The sequence below is a fragment of the Beta vulgaris genome, chromosome 9, assembly GCF_026745355.1.
Source record: "Beta vulgaris subsp. vulgaris cultivar EL10 chromosome 9, EL10.2, whole genome shotgun sequence".
NCBI classification, from domain to species: domain Eukaryota; kingdom Viridiplantae; phylum Streptophyta; class Magnoliopsida; order Caryophyllales; family Amaranthaceae; genus Beta; species Beta vulgaris.
The window spans coordinates 35,502,874-35,530,067 of NC_079210.1; the positions used below are offsets into that span (position 1 = coordinate 35,502,874).

The 27,194-nt window shown below is 34.1% G+C and overlaps 2 long non-coding RNA genes across 4 annotated transcripts; one reads left to right on the forward strand and one right to left on the reverse strand.

Moving 5' to 3' along the window:
* Positions 1 to 1,075: 1,075 nt before the first annotated feature.
* LOC104903618 (uncharacterized) lies at positions 1,076 to 15,897 on the reverse strand. Of its 3 annotated transcripts, XR_002040929.3 has the most exons (5): positions 15,563 to 15,897; positions 8,090 to 8,228; positions 4,973 to 5,817; positions 4,376 to 4,476; positions 1,076 to 4,267 (listed from the first exon to the last, which is right to left on the reverse strand). It is a non-coding gene; the product is annotated as an uncharacterized LOC104903618 (long non-coding RNA). The 3 variants fall into 3 exon arrangements; XR_791509.4 differs by having other exon boundaries at positions 1,076 to 4,476; positions 8,090 to 8,225; XR_791508.4 differs by having other exon boundaries at positions 1,076 to 4,476.
* Positions 15,898 to 18,388: 2,491 nt separating this feature from the next.
* Positions 18,389 to 20,594, forward strand: LOC130590060 (uncharacterized). Its single transcript, XR_008967651.1, has 2 exons — positions 18,389 to 18,723; positions 20,440 to 20,594. It is a non-coding gene; the product is annotated as an uncharacterized LOC130590060 (long non-coding RNA).
* The last annotated feature ends 6,600 nt before the right edge of the window (positions 20,595 to 27,194 follow it).

Consider the following 27,194-nt stretch of genomic DNA (forward strand, 5'->3'; position numbering starts at 1 on the left):
TTTTTTTACAATTTATGAAGTACTATATTTAATTCAAAAATCAACTAAAAAATTATAATATTAGAAATCATAAATAAATTCAATAAATTTTCTATTTTGTTCATAGAATTTAACTTTGAAAAGTAAAAAAAAAAAAAAAGAATGGTGAGAGACTTAAGTGACAGAAACTAAACCAATCAAATTTTACAACTAAAAACAATTATACTTAGTATGTCTAATGTTCAAATTTTGACTCTTATACCGAAGAAAATCGAGTTTTTGTTTTGAAAAAAATGTGCAAAAAAATTCTAGTAATGATATAGTATATGTTAAAGTGATATAGTGTATGTTAAAATGATATAGTGTATGTTAAAGGGATATAGTGTATGTTAAAGTGATATAGGGTGTGTTAAAGTGATATAGTGTGTGTTAAAATGATATAGTGTATGTTACAATGAAATAGTATATGTTAAAGTGATATAGTGTATGTTACAATGATATAGTATATGTTAAAGTGATATAGTATATGTTACAATGATATAGTGTATGTTAAAATGATATAGTATATGTTAAAGTGATATAACGGGTCACGTGCCTGGATCTGGTCCACACTATTTTTAGTGTGAACCGGGTCCACGCAAGTCGGATTACAATTTTCATTCTCATCCATTACCACCTTATATGTGGTAATGAAAATTACTTCTCCTTGGAAAAAAAAAATACAAGCTTAGAGGTGAGATTATTTCCCTGTTGAGAAAAAAACACAAATTTAAGGGTTAAAATTGTCTCCCATGGATATTATAAGGTTGCTTTCTATGTAACATTACACTTAAAATTCATTCTCATTACCATAATTTATTAACGACTACCAAACACGGTGTAATATACTATTGAAGAAGGAAATGCTACACTTATTCAAAACAAGTAAAATAAAAGGAATAAAATAATGATAAAAAGAAATGAGGTAGTATTATTTTATATACTACTTGTACTATCTCCGTTTTTTATTATTACTCTTTCCTTTTTTGGCTGTATCTATTGTTACACTTTTATTTTTTTCCTTATACAGTAATCTATCACAACAGTTTTTTTACTCTTACCTACCTCATATCCTCACTATCCATTTTATTAATCCACCAATATCCACCTACCTTCTCCTACAATAATTCTTTTACATTTTTTAAAAACCAAACATTCTTTAGTTGTAGCTTTTTCACGGTTTTGCAAAATTTCCTTGATTCTAGCTCAAGGTGAAGTTTAACAATAAAAAAAAAAACGAATGGAGTATTTAGTTGGCCAATTTTTACGTTTTCCTTGTCAAGAGTGTCCTTAAAATTGTATTTAACTCATTTAAGTATTTTTTTTTTTTTTTTTTTTTTTTGACAGAACTCATTTAAGTACCTTGCTATACCTTAAACATCAAGAACTTGATCCATGGTATTTCCCATGGGCCGGGTCCTATCATGCTTATTTGCTTTGCCTTAATTTTCTTAATTTTGTCTTACCAAAGTTTGCACATTGTATTTCTTTCAGACTTTACAACTCACGGTGTTGTATAGAGTACCATTTATAGTAATCTTAAAATAAAAATAATCCACTTCTCTCTCCTCTTTCTCTCTCACTATAAAGTTTCATCCCATAATATTTAATCAATATATTTCCTTAACAATGATTTTTAAAATATATACATATGGAGAAAAAAAAAGTATTTTTAAAATCTAGCAAAATAAATGTCTAATTGTAGAGCTCTAAAAAAATAAAACCACTAATATATTATTATCTTATTTTGGAATCATATTTTTCAAGATATAACTTTTACAATATTTGCAACAAATAATATTTTCTCTCATCAAAGCAGTAACACTTGACACAAAAGCATTGGTACATAGCAAAAAATGTGAACTTCTCTTCCCAAAAGAAGTCAATGATGACCCGTGAGTTTGATCAACCCAATGCCCCAACACCATGACAATCATCCCACAATCTTTATTTTATTTGTTGTTAAAGAGCAAAATTTAAAAACTCGGCTCATAATCTTAATTTTCAATCATCAATAAGGATGGCAATGGATCCTAGACTTGCCCGGATTCGTGGACCCGGACATGGACCTTAAAATTTTAGACCTATCGAATCCAAATCTTGTTCTCAGTTGCGGATCCGATTTCGAATCTAACCCAAGATCCGAATCCGCACATCCGTTTTAAAAAAAAACTAACTAGGTCGGGCAAGGGCCACAGATCCACTATACTGCACGTCCAAAGTTCCAACCATAAACCATTCATTTCACTCCCAAGTCCAACCTGTCCTTCACACCCTCTCTCCAGACTCCACCATACGTCATCTTTCCGACGACATCCACTGTACTGCATGTCTACACCACCACGCACCAGCGCCCAGATTTGAAGGTGTAAAGCCTAACTTAAAAATCTTAAACCTAGCTGCCCACCCAACGTCCACCGTCCATGGCGTGCACCACCAGGTTTGTACTCTCTCCTCTAACCTCCAATTTCTCAATCTCACATTTTCTAATTTCATTTCTTATTTTCTCTCTCTCTTCGACTCGGCACTGGCAAACCACCACAATCTCTTTGCGCGCACCAACAGTCTGCCACTCGCCCACCACAAACTCAAATGGAATTTGTTGTGACTCATGATTCTATTTTTTGTTGCTATATTTGTGATTTTATGGAATTATGTGTCAAATTTTTGTTAAGAATTGAGTTTTTGTTACTGAATTTCAGAATCTAGGATCATTGACGAAAAATTTGAGTTTTTGTTGTGAATTCTGAGGTTTTATTAATGAATTTGTTAGCATCTCTACTCTTAGGCATTTCCTAGAGCCTTTTGCACTACACCCTCAAGGAGTCGAGTGTCCAACTTCATATAGTCTAACAAAATTCTTTTCATACTAGCCAGATTTGACAATGTCACGTCATCATATGCGATAAGACCTTTCGTGCCAAGACCAAGGCATAGAATTTTCTTATCGAAAGAAGGTCTTGAACGCTTGCGCGCTTGGAACTGAATAGCCAAGGACCGACTCCTGTTGGTGCGCAAACACGACATCCAGCAAAAAAGAAGATATCCCCGGCTGCGACTGCTTTCTTTGCAGTTAGGTTAGCTGGTCCGCTCTTTCCCGTTATGCCTCTGAAAGCCCAATGAGCTTGGGGTGCCCTTGCCATATCCCAATATCTTGACTTTTTTCTTTGGCCCCAACTTTCCAGCCTAAGGTCAAGAGTTGTTTCCATGTATGGCTTGTAAACACATAAAGCTTTTCGCCTTACCATGGCCTAATATACATGATACTGTAACATATACTATGTAAGCCTGTTCCGAGCCATCTTTACACAATAACCTAAAATAATGGGAATTGGGTGTATTCCAGCGCATAAAGTGAGGTAATACATACTTTTAAAATTGCTTCGACAGTGAAGGAAATACTAAATGTCTGTGCACACTGTAGCAGACTAAATTAGGGTTTTATTTTTATTTTTTTGAGAGGGCACCTTCGGGGACCCCGTGATAAAATATATATATATATATATATATATATATATATATATATATATTCTATGAAACAATCTCCAACCCCCGCCCCCCACCCCAATTATGAAATTTTTGCTTCTACCAAGATTTGAACATTGATCTCCCATATGTGAGATAAGAAGCCATATCATTAAACCCAAGAATCCTTAATTAGGATTTTGTTATTTACCAGCCTATATTTTACTAGTATCGCCATAAATATATACTTTTTATATATTTCTCTATTCACCATTCCGTTTCTTTACATCTTGCAGCTTGTTTTTCCTTTAAAAAAATGGTTATTGCAAGCTACTTTTCTTCAAATATTGAATTTAAAGAGTATGTTCATTTATTTTAAACTAGATATTATTTTACAATATGCTATAATCTTCACGACATATGTTCTTTTATAATTAGAGATTTACATGTTCTTTAATTTTAAATTGTGTGTTTGTTATCTTCGAAAATTGTTGAAAAAAATTCATGTTTTTTTGTAAGAATTATATGTTCTTTCGGGTACTCAAATTAACATTGTAGTGCATAATCCATACTTTACTTTACTTTCTTGTACTCTCACTCTTCCCATCTTCCCTCACTTCGGATACACCGGAGAAGACGCCAGAGACACTTCCAGAGATGTCATCTCACCGAAGATGCCGGATCACACCGGAGACTTCCGCAATAGCTAGCTTTAATTTTTCCAAATATTCTTGCACACATTATCGATAGACCTTGCTACATCCTATAATTTGCACGCAAGCCTCTGTGGCACCATCATATAAATTCCCCACCAAAAAAATTAAAGAATTCAATTAAGCTTGACAGAAACAAATTTCAGAGGTGTGATAACAAAAAAATAGTTTAACATTACCACCGAGTAACAAGTTAACCACCATGGAGCTAATCCAAAAGCAGAGTGCATCCCAACATTGGTTGTTGGACATTACCAAGAAATGTTGCACGCTAATCAGTCTGTCACATAAACAACCATAAGCATAAATAATTTGATCAGCATAGAAAATAATCTGATGTGGGGCCATATCTGTAATGCCTCTTATGTTTTTTCTTTGAGAGGAATTATGCCTCTATCTTGAAAAGATTATAAAATTCAGAGGGGAATTACTCTGGGCAAGGATATGCACATCTTAATCTCCTCAAATTAGGTTATTAGTTATCTTTATATGATGGACAGACTTCCATGAAAAAAGTTCTTTTATAATAAAACAAGAACCTTATCCATCTATCATCAAAACAACAGGGCATCAGAGCACACTACTCAGTATATTTTAAAGGTAAGTCCAAGTTTTGCTTGAAAAAGGGAAAAGCTTTGCCCAAAGAAATGCTTGCATAAACTACAGGATGCACTAGACTACATTCACTGTAAACATATCCACAGCATAAATCACATAGCAGCCAACATGGTAGTAAACAAAACACAGAAAAGTACAATCATGTATTAAAAGCTCACCGGAACAGAGAAGATGCTTCATTAAGATTGTGTAAGTGTGGTGTGGCGAGTAGGTTCAGTCCAGATCGAAGCATTTCCTTGTAAATCTCAGTCGCGTCCTCAGCTCTGTTATTATCAAACAATACCTTCATATAGGCTGTATAAGAAACAACAGTTGGATGACAACACTTAACTTTCATCTCCTTCCACATGTTCACTGCTCCATGGAAGTCACCAGCCCACCATTAGAAAGCCAATGGAGCATCAAAGTATAAGCAATGGCATCAACTTTAATCCTTTCTCCTGCATAAGCTGGAAGACATACTTCATTGAATTTTATCCTCCTTGCCTCATCAAATATATCCAGCATTGTCGTGTATGTAAGCTGGTCATGCTTAAAACCCTTCGAAATCCAACTGAAGAACAACCAGGCCTCTCTCTCAATTGCAGGATGGGTTTTCAGTACTTGAGTGACTGTAGCGGAGTCCCATTTGATATGAAGCCTCTGCAGCTGTTCTTTGGCAGTCATCCATGAGGTATACCTCAAAATATTTGAGAAAAAAATCTCTCATGTAAACTTTTTGATCTACGACTTTCCTATCGACTGGTTTGTCTGTTGTGCGCACCTTCTTGTGAGGTGGCTGAGATGGATATATATAGTTACTTTGTGGAAGGGAGTGCACATTTCTAGTAAAATTCTACCAGCTTCCGAATTGCCAATCCCCATAAATAGGCTGGCAAACCTTAAGCTTCCTGGAAACTCCTCCAAAGGCATAGTGCAGGGACATTAGTGACGATCAACCTTACTAGAACAAAGGCTCATGTGTCTATTACAGTGCTAAACAAAACTAAGCTTCAGATTAACCCTGCACAAAGAAACACAAAATGAAACAAGGTCCAACAACAGAAGGCTGGAAGTCATTTCCAAAATCTAGAAAGAAAAGGCATTGTTCGTCCATAAAGAACACTAAAATTTGAAAACTAATGAAAGCTTAAACTGTTTGCTTGGTATAGTTTGTGGTTGTTGCAAGTTTCGTGTTTTTATTTCTGTGAAAACCAAAAGAAAAAAATTCAGAAACTATAACTAGTTTCTGATTTTGTTGCCAGTTCTTATTTGCCATAGTTTGCATGTCTCATATAAGCAGTGCTCATTCTAAGTTGTACAATTTATATCATAAAACTTTTAAATCTCAGAACCAAATTCGCATTGATACCTGTAAGGTCCTTATTCTTTGATTTCCCATTTCTTGAAGACTAAAGAATAAGAGGGGTAAAATACTATCATCAGCTAGCCTATATGTTCTCGACTCATAAATCCCATTATGCGCACTTGACTTTATTTTCCAAGTATATAACAGCCCAAACTAATTTGACATAATATCCACTCAAGTTAAACAAGTTAATAGAGAACTCAACGAATCTTCAAGTTACATCATCGTAGTGATCCCATTACATCACTGGAGTCTGAGTATCCCATATCAAAAACCGAACAAATTGCATGTTTTCCAATGACCAAATAAAGCAGACCACAATCAGGCCCAGAGGGAGATAGAGACAGATACACTCAACACCATTCAGTTTCTATAATTTAACAAATATACCAAAACAATAAAATTAGCGTCCAAACTATAAAGCATAATCACAGGTGCGACTCTTCTAATAAATTAAACACCATAAGAAGATTAGATAATATTTCAACCAACACATTTCACATATGAAACTCTTCACATATGAAAAATATGAATCTAGTGATTCCCTCCCTCTGTGAGGTTTTCCAAGGATTCCCTCCCTCTATATGATCACTCTTTGCCACTTTACTTGCCTCTAATTTCCTCTACCACTTTATTTGCTTCTATTATTCCTTACCACTTTATATGCCTCTTTTTTTAAAGAACTAAAGGCACAAAACTCTGGTCTATCTATCATTATTTCCCCTGCCTCTCTTCTACTTTTTGTTTAGTAGCCTATTATAATTTCTCTCATCTTACAGAGACACTTATTATGGTCAATTAACTGATTAACATAGTAGTCCTCTGATTTTGGGTAGATTTGGGTTATTTAATGGTAGAGTAGCTTCTCTCGTATTTACACCAAAAAGTAACACCTATTTTTTTTTTCTAAACCATCTTCTTAAACTGTGACCCAACCATAGATCTCTGACATAATGACCCAGATTCGTCATGAATAGTTCAATTTAGGCACAAGTGAAGAGAAGACACAAGACGAAAAATGCAGAGAGGCAAACACTTACAACGAATGTCCGATACATTTGCTTGCCTACAATAGAAGGCTTAAGACAATATAACATATACACATTATAAGAGTCTTAGTCCACTCCTCTACAGTACTTTCAGTCACTTGAAACTCAAATTTTCTTCATACATACGTAATTCAAAAGTTCGATACGCATCACAAAAAGACAAATGCTTATAACATAATTCTAATACATGAATGGTTTTTAAAATAATAATTGATAATGCTAGCAATTGCAAGGCGCTAGAGAAACAAATTGAACGTACTTTATTCATGGATCAATTAAAAATTCCTTGTTTTGTGCTCTGAAAATACAAAGTCCAAACATCTGTCCGATGTCATTGAATCTATGAAGTTCACGATGATGCAAATGCAAGTGGAAAAGTTTATCCCGTAACATTTACACCGTTAAAAGAGAATAAAGAAAAATGTTTTTTAAAAACATCCCTCAGAAATGCCTAGTTTCCACATTGGATGGGAAGCAAACAAGCACGAAAACACACTTCCTCAAAAACCATTTGCAAATTGCAAAGGGAGCCCTACGTTTTCATGACAGTTGCATTTGCCATTCCTTTCTCGGATTACTAAATATTATCATCATTGGGATTCAATCCAATATTACCTATCTCATAATGCTAATAATAACAATAAATTTTTATTTTATATTCAGAGTTAATATGGTAGAACAGTTTATTCAAAGCTTTTAAATTTAGACTGTTTGTTTGTCAAATCACAGAAATGATACAAACAATACTCAAGTATCAAGGTGAGCTAATCAAGTCTAAAGATGAAGAAGGATTAACAACTCTTTCTTATGCTGCGTTCAATGTTTATGTTGGCATAGTATATTACTTCTTTAGAAAGTTTAAAAAATCAATTAATTACCTCAACAAAGACATGTCCTACCCCATTCACAAGACATGTCAAGGAGGCCAAGTTGCTATCATATAGATGTTCCATATCAAGCTCCCTGAATCATTGCTATCTATTGAACATCGTGGCCGAACAGCAATGCGCCTAGCTGCTAAAAAACGTGGCAACAAGTTCAATCGCATAGTCTATTACTTGTTGAGCCTACCAGAGGCCGAAGTGAAAGATGAAAATGGATTCAGTAGGTTGAGTTGTGTCATAGTATATTAACAATAAATTTCAAAGAGTATATAATAAAGGGTATTTTACGTAGACACTAATCTCCGCAAGCATTGGCTAACTCATGTAATAGAGATACATACACAATTGACATTAGTGCAGAAAACTCTTGTTTTTTGTTCAGATATTGTTTAGGGCTAATTTCACACTCGGATCAATTTGCTTGGAGAGGGTTAACAATTAAGTTGCAATACTTGGCAAAATAAATAAGCGAAGTGTAGTACAGAAATAATACAAAGCAATTTTACGTGTAAATTCTCTAAATGGGGAGAAAACCACAGGAGGTCTGCCAATCCACTATAGTAATATTAGTTGAATCGGTGTTCTACCAATCCACTATAGTAATATTAGTTTGACAACTACACTGGTTTCGCCTGATTGGCAAGACTAATGGGCTACTCAGGTTAGAGAGAAAGAGAGATGGCAAATTAAGAATATGAAAGAAAAATGATAGAGAGAGAAAGTGATTGAGCTCAAGTGTTTGTGTGAAGAGATTATGTTTAAACGCTACATAAATGAGCTATTTATAGTGTAATACTATGTTGTCGTTGGAGGATTTAACTACTTCCCTACTAGCAAGCTCTAGATCCTCTTTTCCAGGAATTCCACCATATCTTTGTTAGGTTAGTGTAACCTCCTTGCTTGTCTTCCCCATGATGTTAATGACTTCCTTCTTCTTAGGATAGTCAAAACTAACCTCCTGCCACATCAGCAATCCGTGCTTCCATCTTCAATCAAATCGCTTGTTGCCACCCGTAAACATATGCTACCACTACATTGTTGCTACGTGGACTGGAATTTTACCCCATAACAATAATCCCCAATTTCCTCGTTCGGTTGAAGCAATGATGACAAATTAGGAAATTCTGCTTTGAAATGTTGTTTGGGTGCGTATGAGATTGTTACAAAATTCATGTGACGTTTTGAAAATTCCTTATGTGACAATTTGAAATTGAATATACCTCAATATTTTGTCTTTTGTATGTATTTGCTAGAAGCATTTTGTATATGATTCTCCTATGTTGCTTGATGGAAGCAATCTGTATACATTTGTTTGAAATTTGCTTTTCTTTTGCTTGTCATTTCGCTTAAAATGACGTGTTTCATTTGTATCATGCATGTATGTTATAGCAAACTAAAACGTCGACCCGTTTTGAAATTGCTTTTTGTACTCATTTGTTTTGTAATTGCATAGGTATTTTTCCTTTTTTTTGAAAGGTCATACCAATTGTTTGCGCATGTTTCGTGATGAGGCGAAATTGCATTAGATATTGTTTAAAAAATCAGGCGAAATTGCCATTGTTTTGTAATCACGCGAAAATGTCATTATTTTGTAATCGAGGGAAATTGCCATTGTTTTGTAATCGCGCGAAATTGTCATTATTTTGTAATCGAGGGAAATCTCGCACAACAAATTTAGTTAAAGGATTAACTATTTGCTTACATAAAAATAGAAATGAAAGTAAAACACAGAAATAACATGTTACTCTTTTTGCCTATAAATACTTGATTTGCTACGCGAAGATGCCTTATTTGATTTGTCATCGAAAGATGCATGTTGAGTTTGCCACAAGAAGATGCTTATTGAGTTGTCATCTTGATGATTATTTCTTGTTGGGATCTGCCTATGAAGTTGTTAAAGTTGCTTAGGAAGTTGCTTGGAAATTGCCTAGGAAATTGCTTGGAAATTGCTTCGGAAGTTGCTTGGAAAGTTGACTACGAAGTTGCTTGGAAAGTTGCCTAGGAAGTTACTCCCTTTCTGGTGTCAAAAATCTTCCTCAAACCAAATTTGCACAAGAGCTTTGGCTTGGGCATCTTCGAACAAAGGTATTTTGTCAAATCCTAATACAAATCTGATTCTACAAGCAAATCTCTTCGGAAGGCCTCTATGGCTGTAGGAGCATCACATTTTGTGTAATACCCCGAATTTTCAAAGATTATTTTATTATATATTAAGATTTAATATTATTTCCACTTAAAAATCATTTTATGATAATGAGATTTTATTTGTTAACTACGTTTATTAAAATAATGATTTCATTTAGTTTTGATTTATTTAACAAGTTTCAATTAAATCATTTACTTGTTTTATTATTCATTTCATCATTTATTAATTCTCTTTACTTTGGTTGTGTGAATCTTTGTTCAAGTTGTCCATCCTTATACTTTATTTTTAGCCCAAAAAAAAAGGTAAACTAAAAACCCAAAAAGAAAAAGTGAAAACAGTTTTCACCACCTTCCTCCCTCCTTCCTCTTCTTCTGATTCAACAGTAAATGAGTTAAATGGGTCATCAATTTTCAACTTTTGTCAGTAGAAAATTCAATTTTCCCAACCACAATATCAGTTTTAGGGGTAAATTTTCAAAGGCTAGACTCCATAGCCTCTCATCTCTCACATCCACCATTAATGGCCTTAACCAAGCTTCAATTTTCTGACGAACCTCCACTATAAATACTGAACTCCACTCACTAAAATCCTCAAGCAAAAAATCTCAAAAGAAAAAAGAAAAGGTTTGCTTCAATCCATCTCTCTCCCTCTTTAATTTCTGAATTTTCGTTTTTAAAAGATAAAAATAAAATTTCAATCCAAACACCAACCTCCTCTCTGCTTCTATGTTATTCCTTCGAACCACCACCACCACCTTTTGGTAAGAGGGGCGAAAACAGGGGAGATTAAAAGGGAGTTCGGTGGTGCTAGTTGTGTGGCGGTTCCCCGGCGAAACTCAGGCGCCACGGAAAAGAAGGCTCGGTTGTTCGCTCGCGACAGCAGAGGCGTCGCGCGAGAGAGGAAGGAAGGACGACGGAGGTGCGAAGGGAATGAGAAGCTGGCGGTGGTCGACGACGGGTCAGGTGGTGGTTCAGGCGGTTTTGTTGTGGTGGTGAAAAGGTGGTGGTTCGCAGGAGAAGCAGAGAGGAGGTTGATGTTTGGATTGAAATTTTTATTTTTATCTTTTAAAAATGGAAATTCATAAATTAAAGAGGGAGAGAGATGAATTGAAGCAAATTTTTTTTTTTTTTTAGATTGTTTGCTTGAGGATTTTAGTGAGTGGAGTTCAGTATTTATAGTGAAGGTTGGTCAGAAAATTGGAGTTTGGTTAAGGCCATTAATGTTGGATGTGAGAGATAAGAGGCTATGGAGTCTAGCCTTTGAAAATTTACCCCTAAATTTGATATTGTGGTTGGGAAAATTGAATTTTCTACTGACAAAAGTTGAAAATTGATGACCCATTTAACTCATTTACTGCTAAATCAGAAGAAGAGGAAGGATGGAGGAAGGTGGTGAAAACTGTTTTCACTTTTTCTTTTTTTGTTTTTGGTTTACCTTTTCTTTTGGGCTAAAAAAAAAAGTATATGGATGGACAACTTGAACGAAAATTCCCACCAACAAAGTAAAGAGTTTAATTAATAAATGATGAAATGAATAATAAAACAAGTAAATGATTTAATTGAAACTTGTTAAATAAATCAAAATTAAATGAAATCATTATTTTAATGAACATAGTTAACAAATAAAATCTCATTATCATAAAAATGATTTTAAGTGGAAATAATATTAAATCTTAATAAATAATAAAATAATCTTTGAAAATTCGGGATATTACATCTACTCCTCCTTAAAAATAAAGTTCGTCCTCGAACTTTAAAGTTAGATGTTTAATATTAACGAAACATTGTCTTTGCGCTTTGTTAGTATTACGTTCGGTCCCCCTTAAGGAGTTTCTTCCCCGAAACTCAATAATCGTACCTCAGAAAAGAGTTCAGGATAACGCTTTCTCATGTCGTCTTCTGTTTCCCAAGTTGCTTCCTCGATTTTGCGATTGTTGTAGCGTCCACCATTGTTGTTGTTGTTTCCAGCATCTTTTGTCGTACCCTTGGCTGTTGTTGTTGCTATCAGGTTCCTTTCTCCTATACATACTTAGCACTTCTCTTTCACATTGCAGAATTCTCTCTAAGTTTGAGGCCTTAGCATACGCCTCCGCAAAAGTAGTTGAGGTACCACCTCCCATTCGAGTCTGAACATCAAACTTAAGTCCGTCTTCAAACTTCTGAGCTTTAATTCCCTCATCTGGAATTACAGTTGGACAGAAGCAAGCATACTCATTAAATTTCTGAGCGTACTCTTGCACACTCATGTTATAGCTCTAATTGAACCTACTAAACTCATTGTATTTCTGCCTACGAATGTGCTCGGGGAAGAACCGAGCCTTAATCGCTACCTTAAACGCTTCCCAGTTAAAATTCTCTTGAGCTTTAACGATTGGTCCTACACTTTCCCACCAAGTATCAGCATCCTCGTGCAAGTAAAAGGTCACGGGAATTCGGATTACCTCACGCCACCTAAACAAGCCGACATGTTAATTCACACTCTCCCCAACGAAGAATTTTAGCAGAAATGGGAGAAGAGCAAAAGCAACCAACGAAGAATCTCTTGGTTTCTCTAGTAATTGTTTGGGAAAGATAAATGATGGATGGAGTTGTTTTTTTCTTTCCTTTTTTTCTTTTCTTTTTTTCTAGTTTCCGGGTTCGTTCTATTTTTGTTGAGTATTCTCATTTCTGCTTCTTTATTTTTTTTTTGTTCTTTTTGGGGTTTCTAGAGATTAAGTTGAATTCTTGTTTTATTCATAAATGACATTAATAATTGGTATTCGTTTTATATATGAATGGAGAATAAATAAAAATATGATGGATTTTATATTTTGTTTTTTTTCTTAACCGTATGTTTTTGCTTGATTTCCAGATCCACTTCTAACTTCTAACTATGTAATCTTCTTTTTGACAGTGATGTCTTACAAGTGTTGCAGAGTCGATGCTTTGAATTCTAGTGGATTTTGATTTCTTGGTTGTTAATGGATGGAATCACAAGTATTAATAGATTTCTTTTTAGGATTATTTTAATTTGTAAAAATTTTATGCTGTAAATTAGTTTATTATATCCTCCCAATTCTTTTGAGACTCAATTGTATGTACTATACTCCTCACTCCTCACTACATATTTTTCATATGTATAATGTATATTGACAACAAAAAATTTGAAATCATTTCAACTAAGAAATAGAAGAGGTAGTAGCAATCCTTGTCTAATTTGAGAAACAAAAACTGTAAAATTAATTAGACAAAAGATTGGCCACAATTAATGAAATAGTAGTTCTACTTGAATATGAGTAACAAATTTTTAATTGTGTGGCCCATGCGTAAAAATATTGGGCGAAGAAATTAATAGAAGTAATTATCGCCTAAAATCTCACAATATGGGCGACGTAGTGTATGAATGTGACGCCCCAAGATGGGCAAAAAATATAGATTTCATGGCACATGCTTCCTAGTATGGGGGACACAATCTGATATTTTGACGTCCTAGCCTTGGAGCAACGCTAATAGAGCGACAAACCTAGCGTCAAAATATAATTTCTCTCCCAATTTTGAGCGTTGAAAATTAAATCATGGGCGACGCTTTATTTTGACGCTCAAGTATATTAAAGGCTGACACAGTGTGAGTTCATTTTCTGTGTTTCTATGTGAATTGGAGGTACTATCATGAATTTGGCTAATATGTGAATTCGGTTCGTGTACAATTAAAAATCAGTTTAAAAAAGTTCAGTTTGAATCAGTTTCTATTCAGTTTCAATTTCAATTTGAATCAGTTTAGTTTATTCAGTTAAATATTCAGTTCAGTTCGTTCAGTTTTTCGCAGTTATTTTCAGTTACAGTTTGTTTCACTTCAGTTGCAGTTCAATTTTGGTTTTTCATTTACAGTTTATTTCAGTTTCAGTTTAGCATTTTTCAATTGATTTCAATTACAGTTACTCCCAGTTCAGTTTAATTCAGTTTAAATCTCAGTTTGTTCAGTTCAACCAGCGATTCATTAACCAAACTGATAGCTCTCTCTCTATATATATATATATAAGTGAGTTCATACGAGAATGCATACTTACATGAGAAATGAGAATAAATTTTAAGTGTTATAACTCTTATAAATAAGTATGAATAAGTGATGTAACTCTAATGAAAAAGTGATATAACTCCAAGAAAAATAAGAAATAGAAGAAAAAAAATTTAAATATTTTTTTTCGACTCAAATTTTTTAGGGGTTTAACTCTAATGAATAAGTGTTGTGACTCTAATCCAATCGTGTGGTTGAGATTCTTTCTCATTTCTCATGTAGGGAGCATTATCATGTGATCTTACCCATATATATATGAGTAGAAAACATTAAGTTATCAAAAACTTAAAATAAACAAAAATGTAAAAGAAGAAAAACGTAAAATGAACATAAAAAAGTTCAATGAGAAAAAAAGTAAAATGAGCAAAAGCGTTGATAAATGAGCATAAAATTGTTAAATGAGCAAAAATATTATGAAATGATCAAAATCTTCGTAAAATGAGGAAAAATAAGTGGTTCTCACGGTTCTCACCATAAGGATGATTCTAATATGAACTTAAACCTATATATAAATATATACATACATATATATATATACATACATATATATATGTATACATACATATATATGTATATATATATATAAATATATATATATATATATATATATATATATATATAAAGTGAGTTCATATGAGAATGCATACTTATATGAGAAATGAAAATGAATTTTATTTGCTATAACTCTTATGAATAAGTGATATAAGTCTAATGAAAAAGTGATGTAACTTAAAAAAAAAAGAATATTAAAAAAAAATTCAAAAAAATTAATTTTTTTTTTGGCTCAAAATTTTTAAAGGGTGTAACTTCAATGAACAAGTGTTGTATCTCTAATCCAATCGTGTGGTTGAGATTTATTCTCATTTTTCATATATGAGCATTCTCATGTAATCTTGCCCCTATATATATACTATTAGCACTATATTCTAACATGCCACCTGTATGCTGCCCTTATATTATTGCCAAGTGGACTGGAATTTTACCTCATAACAAATATTTGTATTATTAACAAAATTTTACATCCCAATCTTCTCCAAACACTTATATTTTTTGTTCTAATGCTGGCTTGTTGTCTAATTACAAAAAGTTTCACTTTATGCAAGAGTTCTTATGACATTTTGCCACTTCAAATTGTGTCATGAGCTCCAAATTAAGAAAATACACGAGAAGAATAATCCAGATGAAGAACCATACTTCACAACGTTAATACAAAATAAATAAACCGAGAACACTCGGAAAATAAGAAGAAAAAATATCACATGACTAACCTTGACTCCTTGACCGTAGAAATCTTCGTAAAATAATACTTAAAACCCGTATAATGCGTAGAAATCTTCGCATAACCAAATAAATATTCGTAAAACAGTATAAATATGGTAGATCTAGAAAATAAACTTCGGTTGAGATTTTTTGAAAATGTTTGAAGGTCCTTTCTTCCCGGTTTTTTTGTGAATCTTTTTTGGCTGTTTGGCTAGTTCAAAGAGAGAGAGAGAGGGGGGTGGTAGAGTTGGTTTCACACCAGCGGAGGTCTGGTTGGGGACAAGGAGAGGGAGAGGGAGAGGGAGAGGGAGAGTTGAGAGTTCATTAGGGATTTAGGAATAGTATGGGCCGACCCATTTAGGTATAATTATTACTAGCCTGTTTTTTATTGATCCCACCCGCGTCAATTGTGTCTGCTTATTTTTAAAAGATCATATTTTACTCGTTTTTAATTGAAATCTAGCTCTTTTAATGGAATTTTTTCCTTCAATTTGAATCTTCCCCAAAATATTAGGTCTGTTGTGAGAAGTGTCTATTTGAAGTTGACCGTTTTGCACAAACTCTTCCTCTGTGCACAAACCCTCTAAAACATCTTGGTATACTCGATGATTCATTCTATACTCGATGTGTGGGATGATGATCTTGGAGGCAACAACTAAAATACAAAAGGGTGCATTACCAAATTCTAAAAAGATATGTAAGATATTAATAAATAAAAAGGGTTACTCTTATAAACAAATGAAGTTAGTCGTATAAATAAATATGGTTACTTTGAAATGAGATTACTCTCACATACAAATGAGGTTATTTTTATAACAAAAAGGGGATACGAATCCATTCACTCTATATGAACGACTTACTAAGGTTACTCATATGAGTAAATGAGGTTACTTTTTTGTGAATTATTATTTTTGGATTGGTAAGATGAATTACCGTACCAGACAGGAATCTCGCACAGGTCATTTGACTTAGGTTAGCCGGCTAGACACTCTGAGAGTAGGAATGGTAGGAAAATCCCTATCCTCAAAGTGCCCCTAGTAGGAATAGAACTCTCAATCTCAAAGTCAAAAGGCACGATCTCAACCACTATTACCATGAGAGTAGCTTGGTACTTTTTTTTGTAAACTATTAATGTTATTCAAATAATTTTTTTTGAACCCCCTTTCGAAGACCCGTGGTAAGACAAATTTCCTCTAGGTTACCCTCGCATAAAGCCACTCACCCAAAGGCCCAACAAAGACGGTCTCACATTAGTGTTAACATGAGGCCAACTTATGTCATGCTTACATCACACATATGCATTATAACAACAGTGTTATTATTAGTTAAGCGCTTGCACCTATTAGTTAAGTTAAGCTTAAAATTTTTCTGGGTGAATTAGTTAAACGCTGAATTATATTAGTTAAGCGTTGAATTATATTAGTTAAGCGCTTGGACCAATTAATTATGCTAGTAAAACCATCATTTACCCCTCAATTTATATTTTCTCTCTCCTCTGCCAACTCTAATTTCTATTTGCTATGTCTCTCTCTTCTACCAACTCGCGTTTATCTCTCCTATACCCTTTCTCTCTCCTCAACAGTGCCATTTCCCTCTCATCCACCCAACTTCCATTTCTTTCTGAAGCCGACATCTCTTTCTTTTTCTTTCTTTTCTATTTTGTACATATGAAACTTTCAACAATATAATGTCCTTTTTCGCGACTTTTTCAATCTTGATGATGAGAATTTCTGAAAGCTCTTTGTTTCTCTCTATCAATGGGTCTAAACTCTAATGAATCTCTTATTATGAGTTATAACTTTTAGGTAGAAAGTTACATTTTTTTTAGGTCAATAGTTATGTTTTATGGTGATTAGTTATCGTTTCCATGTAAATAGTTATGCAACTGGTAAATAGTTATATTTGTAAGGTTAATAATTTTGGTTTTTAGTTATTAGTAATTGTTTATAGGTTATTAGTTGTGGCTTTCATGTTATTAGTTATAGTTATGATTCTGGATAAATTGTTATATTTGTAAGGTTAGTAGTTATGCTTTTTAGTTATTAGTAATTGTTTACACGTTATTAGTTATAGTTTTCATATCATTAGTTATAATTATGGTTCCGCATTAATAATTATATTTGTAAGGTTCATAGTTATGATTTTTAGTTATTAATTTTTAGCTAAATGCATTATAACCTGATTTCTATTATATAACTAATATACTTTAATGCTTAACTAATATATTTTACCGCTTAATTAATTCATCCAGAAGAAATTTAAGGTTAACATAATTAATAGGTCCAACCGCTTATGTAACACCACATATTTTCGCTCATAATTTCTTCGAATTATTTTCTCTTAATTATTATTTTCCGTTAAATTTAGAATATTTTACTTCTTAAAAATATTATATCTTATGTTGTTTGTTTTCCAACTTTTTAAATGTTGTATTTGTCAAATTTATTAGATTAGAAATTATATATGTTCTACTATTTTAATATGCATGATTGATCTAGTATTTTTATTTATTCGGTTTTAGCGAGTTTGGACAGTTGCACGACTTTTTAACATGAAGCCTTATGTTCCTAAAAGCTGTCCGAAATTATGTCTTGTATGAGAGTTATTTTCAGATTTATTTCGACCTTTAAAATCTCTTTGTAACACCTATTTTATTACCCCATAATTACCCCATCAATTTCAACTTGTAACCCCTTTTTTTATTTCCCTTGGCTACTGAACCGATCAGGGAAAAAAAAAGTGCTTCACAACTCTTCTTCTCTCTTTTGCATTTTTCGTCCATTTATGCACACCCATTTTGTTTGCATCGTATCTCCTTCATATCTCATCGGAATTGGACGTATGAGTAGTCAAAATCTATCTACTTGGAAAGATCTTGTTCGTGGTGTAATTTTTTTTTTTTTTTTTGAAGAGAGGGAAAGAAGAGACTGCAGTTTCTGTTTCAATCAGACGGGTCACCCGGTTTTGTTTTCCTGTCGTACCTTCACGAATTTGATCATCGCAGAAGATCGAACCATTGGATCACCCTGAAATTTGGACAGCACGTTTAGGACATATGAGCCTTCATTATGACCGGAGAGATTTGGAATCAGAGCTATAAATTATCGGGAATCGAGATCGGAGCAGAGCAGTACATAATGAAAATGCAAGCAATTGGAGGTCTTCAAAGGTAACTAATGGCGAACCTAGTACGACTAGAGTCCGTTTAGAAATTATTTAGTCTTAATATCTGAGTTGCTGTAAATTATATCCTATAATTTGTGGGTGGGTAAAGCTTCATATTTTTAATGTTATACTTGTTATACATGAATGATTATGAGTGTTAAATATTGTGGAAGACAATGATTCTGTTGTGTTGTTATTCTTGCTTGAGTTTGCTGGTTAGAATTCTTGTTTTATTGTCTTCAGTTCAACTTATGCTTTGGCTAATAAATTTTGTAAATCATATCATTATACAGTTATGGTTAGCTTTAACACGATCATGATGTTGGTAACTGAGAGCATGAATGTCTGATGTATGCTAGTTTAAGTCGTGTTTGAAGAAAGAGTTTTGTTCGTGACTTTTCTTTCTATAGCTGTTAACAAGATTGTTATGTCTTACATAATCTTAAAGTTTTTGGTACATCCTCCGTGATGTATAATATTCTTGATCTGTAAGTTCTTGAAATAGGTAGATGGTTAGTTGTGATAATTACTTCTTCTTTTGTTAATTATATATATATTTTACACCTTTGTCCTGTAGCAGTAAAAGGGATAGTGTTTGACAAGTCAGATGGGTTGTTGTGGGGAATTACATCTATCTTTGTTAATTAGTACATTTATATATGACTATTGTTATATGTGTACATGAGTTGAATGATATATTTACATATAGTTATAATATCGTGAGTGTCTTATTTATTTTATGATGGTATTGTTGTTGTAATTATATTAAGAGTATAATAATATTGTAGTTTTATAAATCAATATCTAAGTTGTCGACGTTACAGTATTCAAGGGAGAATAATACTGTCTTTAGTACCGTTTCGCCAAGAGTTATGTACCGGGGGTATTATAGCTAACGTTGTAATTAACCTTGTACCCAAATTCAGACAACGAGAGTGTAGTATTGGAGTATCTGATTATATTGTGTATTTGGTGTATATTTATGTTCTAAGAAAGATTTATTCTTTTTAGTTGGGTGAAATGATTTTTATTAGTATTATATTACTATTACTTTGAAAAGAATAAATATTGTTGAATTGAGACTCTTGGATTGCGATCCTAGTTTCTGTTGATTTTAGGTGTAAGGCCTGAAGGGCATCCTTATTATTTTATATTTGATGAATGAATTATTGTATTTAATTGTGAAAATATTTTATTGAGATTAAGATATCCGGTGGGATAGATGTAGTCCCCGGTGAAGAACATGCCAACCACCTAGGTTGCGATTTAGGGGTATTACCTGGGTTAATTGTTGTCGTCCGAGAGGTTGGGAAGTACTGAGCTGGTACTATCCTGCATCGGGAGTTTGGCCATTCTTAGACACAGATAGTAGGGAACGTAAGCCCATAGGCTGTCTGGAGATTTCGATCTGACAAACCTTAGGAAGTGGGTTGCGATCCACTGGCGTTCTGCTCTTTCTCAAAAGCTATTTATATTATTTTGGAGGCTTATGTTTTTTTATCTTGTATGTCTATATTAAGTTTACTATTTATGATTTACTTTATTTAACCATGTTAAACTGTTAGTTGTTGTTTTGCTGTTATTTGGTTCAGTTTGATCTTTTATGTTGATTCGGACTTATTTATTAACGTTTGATAACTTCTACATGGATCCTAATTGAGCCGGGAGAGCTGTTAGTTGCTCCCCACTGATTGTGGATGTTTGTTGTTTATTTTTGCAGGATATGTTGATGACAATCTTATTTGGTTTTGGGCTCGGGTTGAGATGTGAGCATTAAAATGTTAGATGTTTTAGGCCTAGACTCTTTTATTAATTTAAGAGTTAGTTTTCTCTTTTGGTTATCAATTTAATTTATTTATACTATTTATTTATGTTGGTTTTATCACTTAGATATTTAAACGCATTTCTTGTAGTGGGTGACATTCTCAGAAGACGATGTTTCTGCCATCGTCCTATACTTCTATTATTATTATTTCTTTCTTTTCTGCTTTGAAATTCTGGGGTGTTACAGCTTAACTAATTATACTGCTAGTTTGATTCACGCGCATGATGTGAGCATGACATCAGCTGGTCTCACGTTAACACTAACGTGAGACCGTCTCTTCAAAAACGAACTATTATTCTTTTTATAGGAGGATTATTTTCAAAGGATTTTCATTAGATATATGGTCTTTCACTACAAGAAAATAGGTTTTGGGCAACAAAAATATTCGTCTCCCAATGGGACAAGTTCGTTGCACAAAGGTTTGGGCAACGAAATTTTTGCGCGCCAATTTCGTCGTCTTAGGCTCGACGCCCATTGTATTTTGTGCGTCGAAAATTGTGGTCGTTGCACAAACCACATCTTGGGCATCGAATTACATTCGTTGCCCATAATGGTCTTTTGTGCTATGAGTCCGTATCCGTTGCACATTTATGAAAACAGTTAGGCAACGAGTTTCTTACGTCGTTGCCCATAATGGTCTTTTGTGCAACGAGTTTCTTACGTCGTTGCCCAATATTAATGAACTTTGTGCAACAATTACTGTTTTTTGTCGCCCATTATATCTTGTAGTCTTACATGACATGATGTCTTGGGCAACACTGGTTTCGTCGCCCAAAATACTTTAGGCTACGAATTGTTGTACATATTTTTCAATCAAACGCTAAATTGAAATGACAATGTACGAACTCTATTCGTTGCCCAAATTGGTATGGACTACGAATTATTGTTATCGTGTAATCTATAAGCTTTTTCCCTGTTCATATAAATGACATGAAAACAAAAGTATGAGATAGAATAACAAATTGTATATAATCGGAGTACAACAAAATAATCTTCAAATTTGACATTCAATGTACCTTATAATTCTAAGTAAATCTTAAAAAAACTAATTAGCAGTACCTATAATCTACGAAAAAATTCACATAATCTAAGCCTTATCATAGCTCCCCTCTGCTAGTTCCGGAAAATAGTCACGACCTATTGTTCCTGATAAAATAAAAAAACGTTATAATTAGATACCCATAAAAAAAACGTTATAATAAGTCATGAACCATTATTCCTGATAAAATAAAACAATTATGATAGATCTGTAAAAGGAAAATGTAGAATGCCATAATGAGCTGAAGTCTATACTCTAAAGCATGATAATTTTTTTTTTCAAATTACTTGCTTCTTAAGTGCTAAATCATGATGCAATGATATTATGCCAACTATACTAAAGATGACCTTGACAGATATTTAACCCAACTATACTAAAGATGACCTTGACAAACTCTTCTTTCTCTCCAAGATCCTGAACGAGAGACATAACTAGATTGTGACTAAAATAAAGGACGAGAGACATAACTAGATTGTGACTAAAATAAAGAATATTAAGTGAGTGTAGTCAGCTGAGATAAAGCAGACCTGTCTAATCTCTAATATAATTTGCGGGGAGTGCGAAATGCTGCAAACAGTCTAAGAGGCATTCGGTTCACACCATAATTTCACTCAAATGGAAACGCTTACTTTTATACAGTCCACTTCTTAAATTAGCATCCACACCACAAATTTATAGAAGTCAATGACATGAGCTAAAATTCTGAAGAACAAAGCAATATGTCTCCATAACTAAACATAGAAACATACATATTGAGCAAAAAAAAAACATATTCTAACCAGTAACCACGGAAACTAAATTCTATTAGCAAAAGTTTCAAATTATGAACAACAAAACCTTTTTTATCATAATTTGCAAGTTCAGAAGAAGTAATATTCAAGGTCAGTGTGCAGCAACAGGCATAGCAGTTCCATTTCCATTAACAGCAACAGACTCTGTCTCACCCTCCTGAGCATCGCACACCTTCACAATCTTGTCAATAGGCACCAGAGGCATATAATTTGCAACTCTGTAACCCTTATCATTGCCTATTTTCACAGTTTGATTATACTTCTTGGAGCAGAGGGTTGTTGTGGGAACAACTAACTCAGCTACCTTTGGGAAAAGGGGAAGGCGATTGAGTGATCGCCATGCTGAAACAACATACTGCTCTGCGACGGGTTCATACTTGGTATACTGTCTGCAGGGGGTTGGCCTTGGACAAGGGGGGGGGGTGTGCAGGGGGAAAAAGTGAGTCTGAGACCCACTTTTAGGTTCATGATAAGGATGCTCTTAGCCGAACCAACTTCAATATCACCAAGAGGTTAGAACATGCCTATAAATCTCTACAAGCCAATCTAACTTCAATCTCAGCAGTGGATTCTAAGCTATATCACCAAGAGTATAGTGAATTGGAAATCTCCAGATCCATACACATATAGACATAAATATAACAACAAAATTTCATATGACTTGTTTCTTTTTATTTAATGGTATTTTCATGTCAAAAATTTCTGATAGGCTTCCCCTGAAAACTTGTTTTCACTTCTAATCCTCATCGAAGGTCATCAATGCCGGTGTAAAAACTAATCTAGATATTTTGTCTTTAATTAGCTTGAAACTAAATAAGAAGATGATTTAAACAATGAAAATTTTCGACATTAATAATACCAAGTATAATAATAATGAAAGCTAAAAAACTTATACCTCATGTCTTCAAAATTTTCAGCATATCTTCTCTCATTTTCTTTTCACGTTCAATAGCTTCTTTGTTCAATTTAGAAAATTCAGCTCTAAGCTCTTCATTGGATGCCTTGAACTCTTCATTAGATGCTTTAAGCTGTTCATTAGATGCTTTTAGCTGTTCATTTGATGCTTTTAGCATAAAGAGGTGAGTCAAAGAAAAAAAAAACTTGAGTCTTAAAATAATTGCCCATTGCCTTTCCACAGTTTCCAAGACACATCTTGGACCATTGATGTCTTTAAATCAAAAATTACAAAAAACTTGTAGGTCAAGCATGGCAACTGTGGTCCAGTTCAGTCTGTCAAAGTTCAGAGACAGTTAGTTGCTAGACCCCCAGTGTTCTACCGGTTGGAACAAATTGACAATGGTGCCACCTTTAATTCACTGGCCAGAAAAGATATCGAGACAGGTAACTATCATTGGTTGATTGTGATAGATGGAAACATTCTGTACAAGCATGAATACTTTAGTGTTTAGAAACTGTTAGCTTGACTGTCTGTGTAAGACCTTTGGAAGTACAAGTTAGCCTTTTCAAATACCTGTTTTTTTGGGTGACGGGGGGGTGGGGTATGATAAAAAGTATTTAACCTAGAATTTTACTCTCAACAGAGGAAGGATGTTTTATTTCTTTCACTGATGAACCATGCAATTATTCAGGCACTGACTCCAAATTCACGGGAAGAAGACAGGCCTCCCATACTAAGAAAGATGTTTTACCCCCTTATAGTAACAAAGTTAATTCCTTGTAAAGATCTGCTTACTCTTACTACTCATATCACCATTACAGGTTATCTAGATGTAAGCATTGGCCTGCAACCAGAGTTTTGCATCATTCTCTAGATTAGTGCAAATCAAACCGTTTTGTTGATTTTATAGCAGGTTGAATAGCTTTCTCGGTGCTGATTCTGGATCGCCCAAACACCAAGTTCAAGCGGGAAATTAGATCACTACTTCGGTGCTGATTCTTGTCTCACAATACATAGGAAAACTCCTCTTCTTGCTGTTGCTACTCCACATCTTTACCACTAGAAAATCCTATAATCTATATGCAACTCAATAAGACTGGGAGATAATAAAGACACACAGTAGAAGATCACTTGTGGGTCTCTACTGTGAAATAGTCTTTAAGGCAATTGATATAGATTCGTTTTGTTTCTCTATTCTAACTTCAGAGTTTAGTTCTTTGCAGTTTCTGGAGTGTGGCAGTTGCTGACAATTTCAGATCACTTTGCATAAGCCAATTTGCTTTCACTATCAGAATGTCGGAGGCAAGTGAGCAGGAACCGGTGGAGCAAGGTTTGATTTGTGTTATTTTCATGTTTTATGCTCTAACTGTAGCTGAACTTCCTTCTGTTGGGCAGTAAATAACAAGAACATTTAGAAACGACCTTCAGCTCTAGATGAAGTTGAAGATGATGATAAGGAGACTTCCGTGTTACATACTGCTAAAAGGGCTGACATGTCGAACAACAAATTATACTTTTCTTCCGGGACATCCAAACGATCAGCTTCTGCTGAATCAACCAAGGACTCAAAGAATGTTTTGTTTCAGTACGAGTCTTCTAAAGAGATTCAGGTACAGAATGATAGCAAAGCAACAACCACTCTCGAAACTGAGACAGACTTCTCAAGAGATGCCAGGGCAATTCGAGAGAGAGGTCTCAAGAAAGCAGAGGAAGCCTTAAAGGGTAAGAGTAAGACATCTGGTGATGGAAAGGTATTTCTCACTCTTCTATCCCAGTGAAAGATCAAGTACGTTATCTACTATACTAGATACATGTAACCAGTAAAACACTGAAAGAACTAGGGACTTGTCATAGTATCAAACTATCTTTACCTAACCGAGAGGTAGTAATGAGACAGTGAAGGAAAATTGTAGAAAACAACATACTATGAAGACGCATACCTACAAACATTTATCTAGGACATTTCGTAGTATATAACTATAGACAAACTCAAAATTGTCACCTGAATTTACTCTCTTATACCAATAATATAAAAAAAATTCGCTATTATCAAAATAGTAAATTGGTAATAATAAAGTAAACTTAAAGGTTACTTTAAAAATTTAAAAGTAAAGGTTAAAACATAATTTTTAGAGTGTATCTCAATACAATATACCATTACTCAATTGCTAGTAGATGAATTAGTAGAACTATCACTTTGAGACCCCTCGTCTTCAAAAGAATTGTAAAAATCATGCAAGATAGGTTCATCTTCCGTGTCCGAAAATTCATCCTCACTTTTTTCGATCTCTTCATCATCTTCATCATCTTCATCCTCCTCATGTTCATTATCCACTTCATTCAACAAATCTTCTTCGATATGAGCCTCAACCAAGGTATATTCAACATCATTTCTCACTATTGGAATATCCTCATCTTGAACATCTTCGTAGTTGGTTACAGATTGTGACACATGTTCCCATAATGATTCAATTTCTTCGGTTTCTTCGTCATTAGGGAAATCAAAGAAGTTCCTTGGATTTGCCTTAATAACAAATCTCCATTGTGGCTCATTATGACATGGTACATAGAAGACTTGCTCAATTTGAGAGGCTAATGCAAATGACTCATTTGTTTTTAACCTCTGAGTTACATTAATAAGCACTGCTCCTAAATTACCCTTTTTAATCCCTTTTCCTTCGTCGAACACATTAAACCACTTACATTTAAACAGAACGATATTGGGACTAGTTCGATTCTTAAGAGCATCATACTCTAGCACAATAACCTTCTCTAAAACCCCATAGAAATCCTTTTGCCCACTTTCCTCGTCCCCTTTCACAACTACGCCACTATTTTGTGTTTTTCGATTTCTTTGCCGCTTTTTGGTGTGAAATCTAAACCCATTAATGACGTATCCATCAAAAGTGACAACACCTTTCATCGGTCCTCGTGCTAAACACAACAATTCTTCAGTAACTCTGGGATCCCCTTCTTTCCATAGATTTGTAATCTACATATCATTATTAGTTAACCACGGAAACAAAATAAAGATACAGAAAATAAAACTAATGTGTTCACTTACTCTATCTTCAAACCACTTGCAAAGGTCAATCCTTTGAGAAATTGGTGCATGCTCATATTCAACTAGACATAAGAATATAAGCAACTAATTAGTTCTATTAATGGAAAAAAAAATCATTATGCATGACAAATATCACACTTACGTCAAGAAAGGTTTTGCTTCATCACAATTAAACATGACGTAAAGTTGAGCTTCTCGTCTATCCTTAGTAGTCATTTCTGTTAGACTTGCCTTCCCTAAAGGCTTGCCTATTTTAGAGAAGACAGACAAGTTACAGGATTGAGGATGGTTAATGTCATCATTTCGATCTGGACGATTGTGTAACGTCTCAATCTTAGACATATATCTCGAGCAAAATGTCAGACATTCCATTTCAATGTACCCGTTAGCAATTGAAGCTTCTGGGTGAGCTTTGTTCCGCACGAATGATTTGAACGTTCGCATTGCCCTAAAAGAGATATATTAGTAAAACACACTACATGTATACATCCTATGATAACCTAACTACTAACAACTGACCTTTCAAAGCGATACATCCAACGATAATGTACAGGACCTGCCATTCTAGCTTCAGTAGCCAAGTGAATCGGGAGATGTATCATTACATCAAAGAAGGCAGGAATGAATACGCGCTCCAGCTTACATAAGGTGATTGCTATATTCATTTCCATCTTCTCTAGTTCTGCTACCTTTAAGGTTTTAGAACACAGTTGCTTGAAAAAAAGACTGAGCTCTTGTAAAGGCGTTAGAACATTTTCATCTAAAACACCTTGGAAGGCAGGTGTTAGTAAGTCTTGCATGAAAACGTGAAAATCATGAGTTTTCATTCCCATTACCTTCCCATCGTGCAAGGAGACA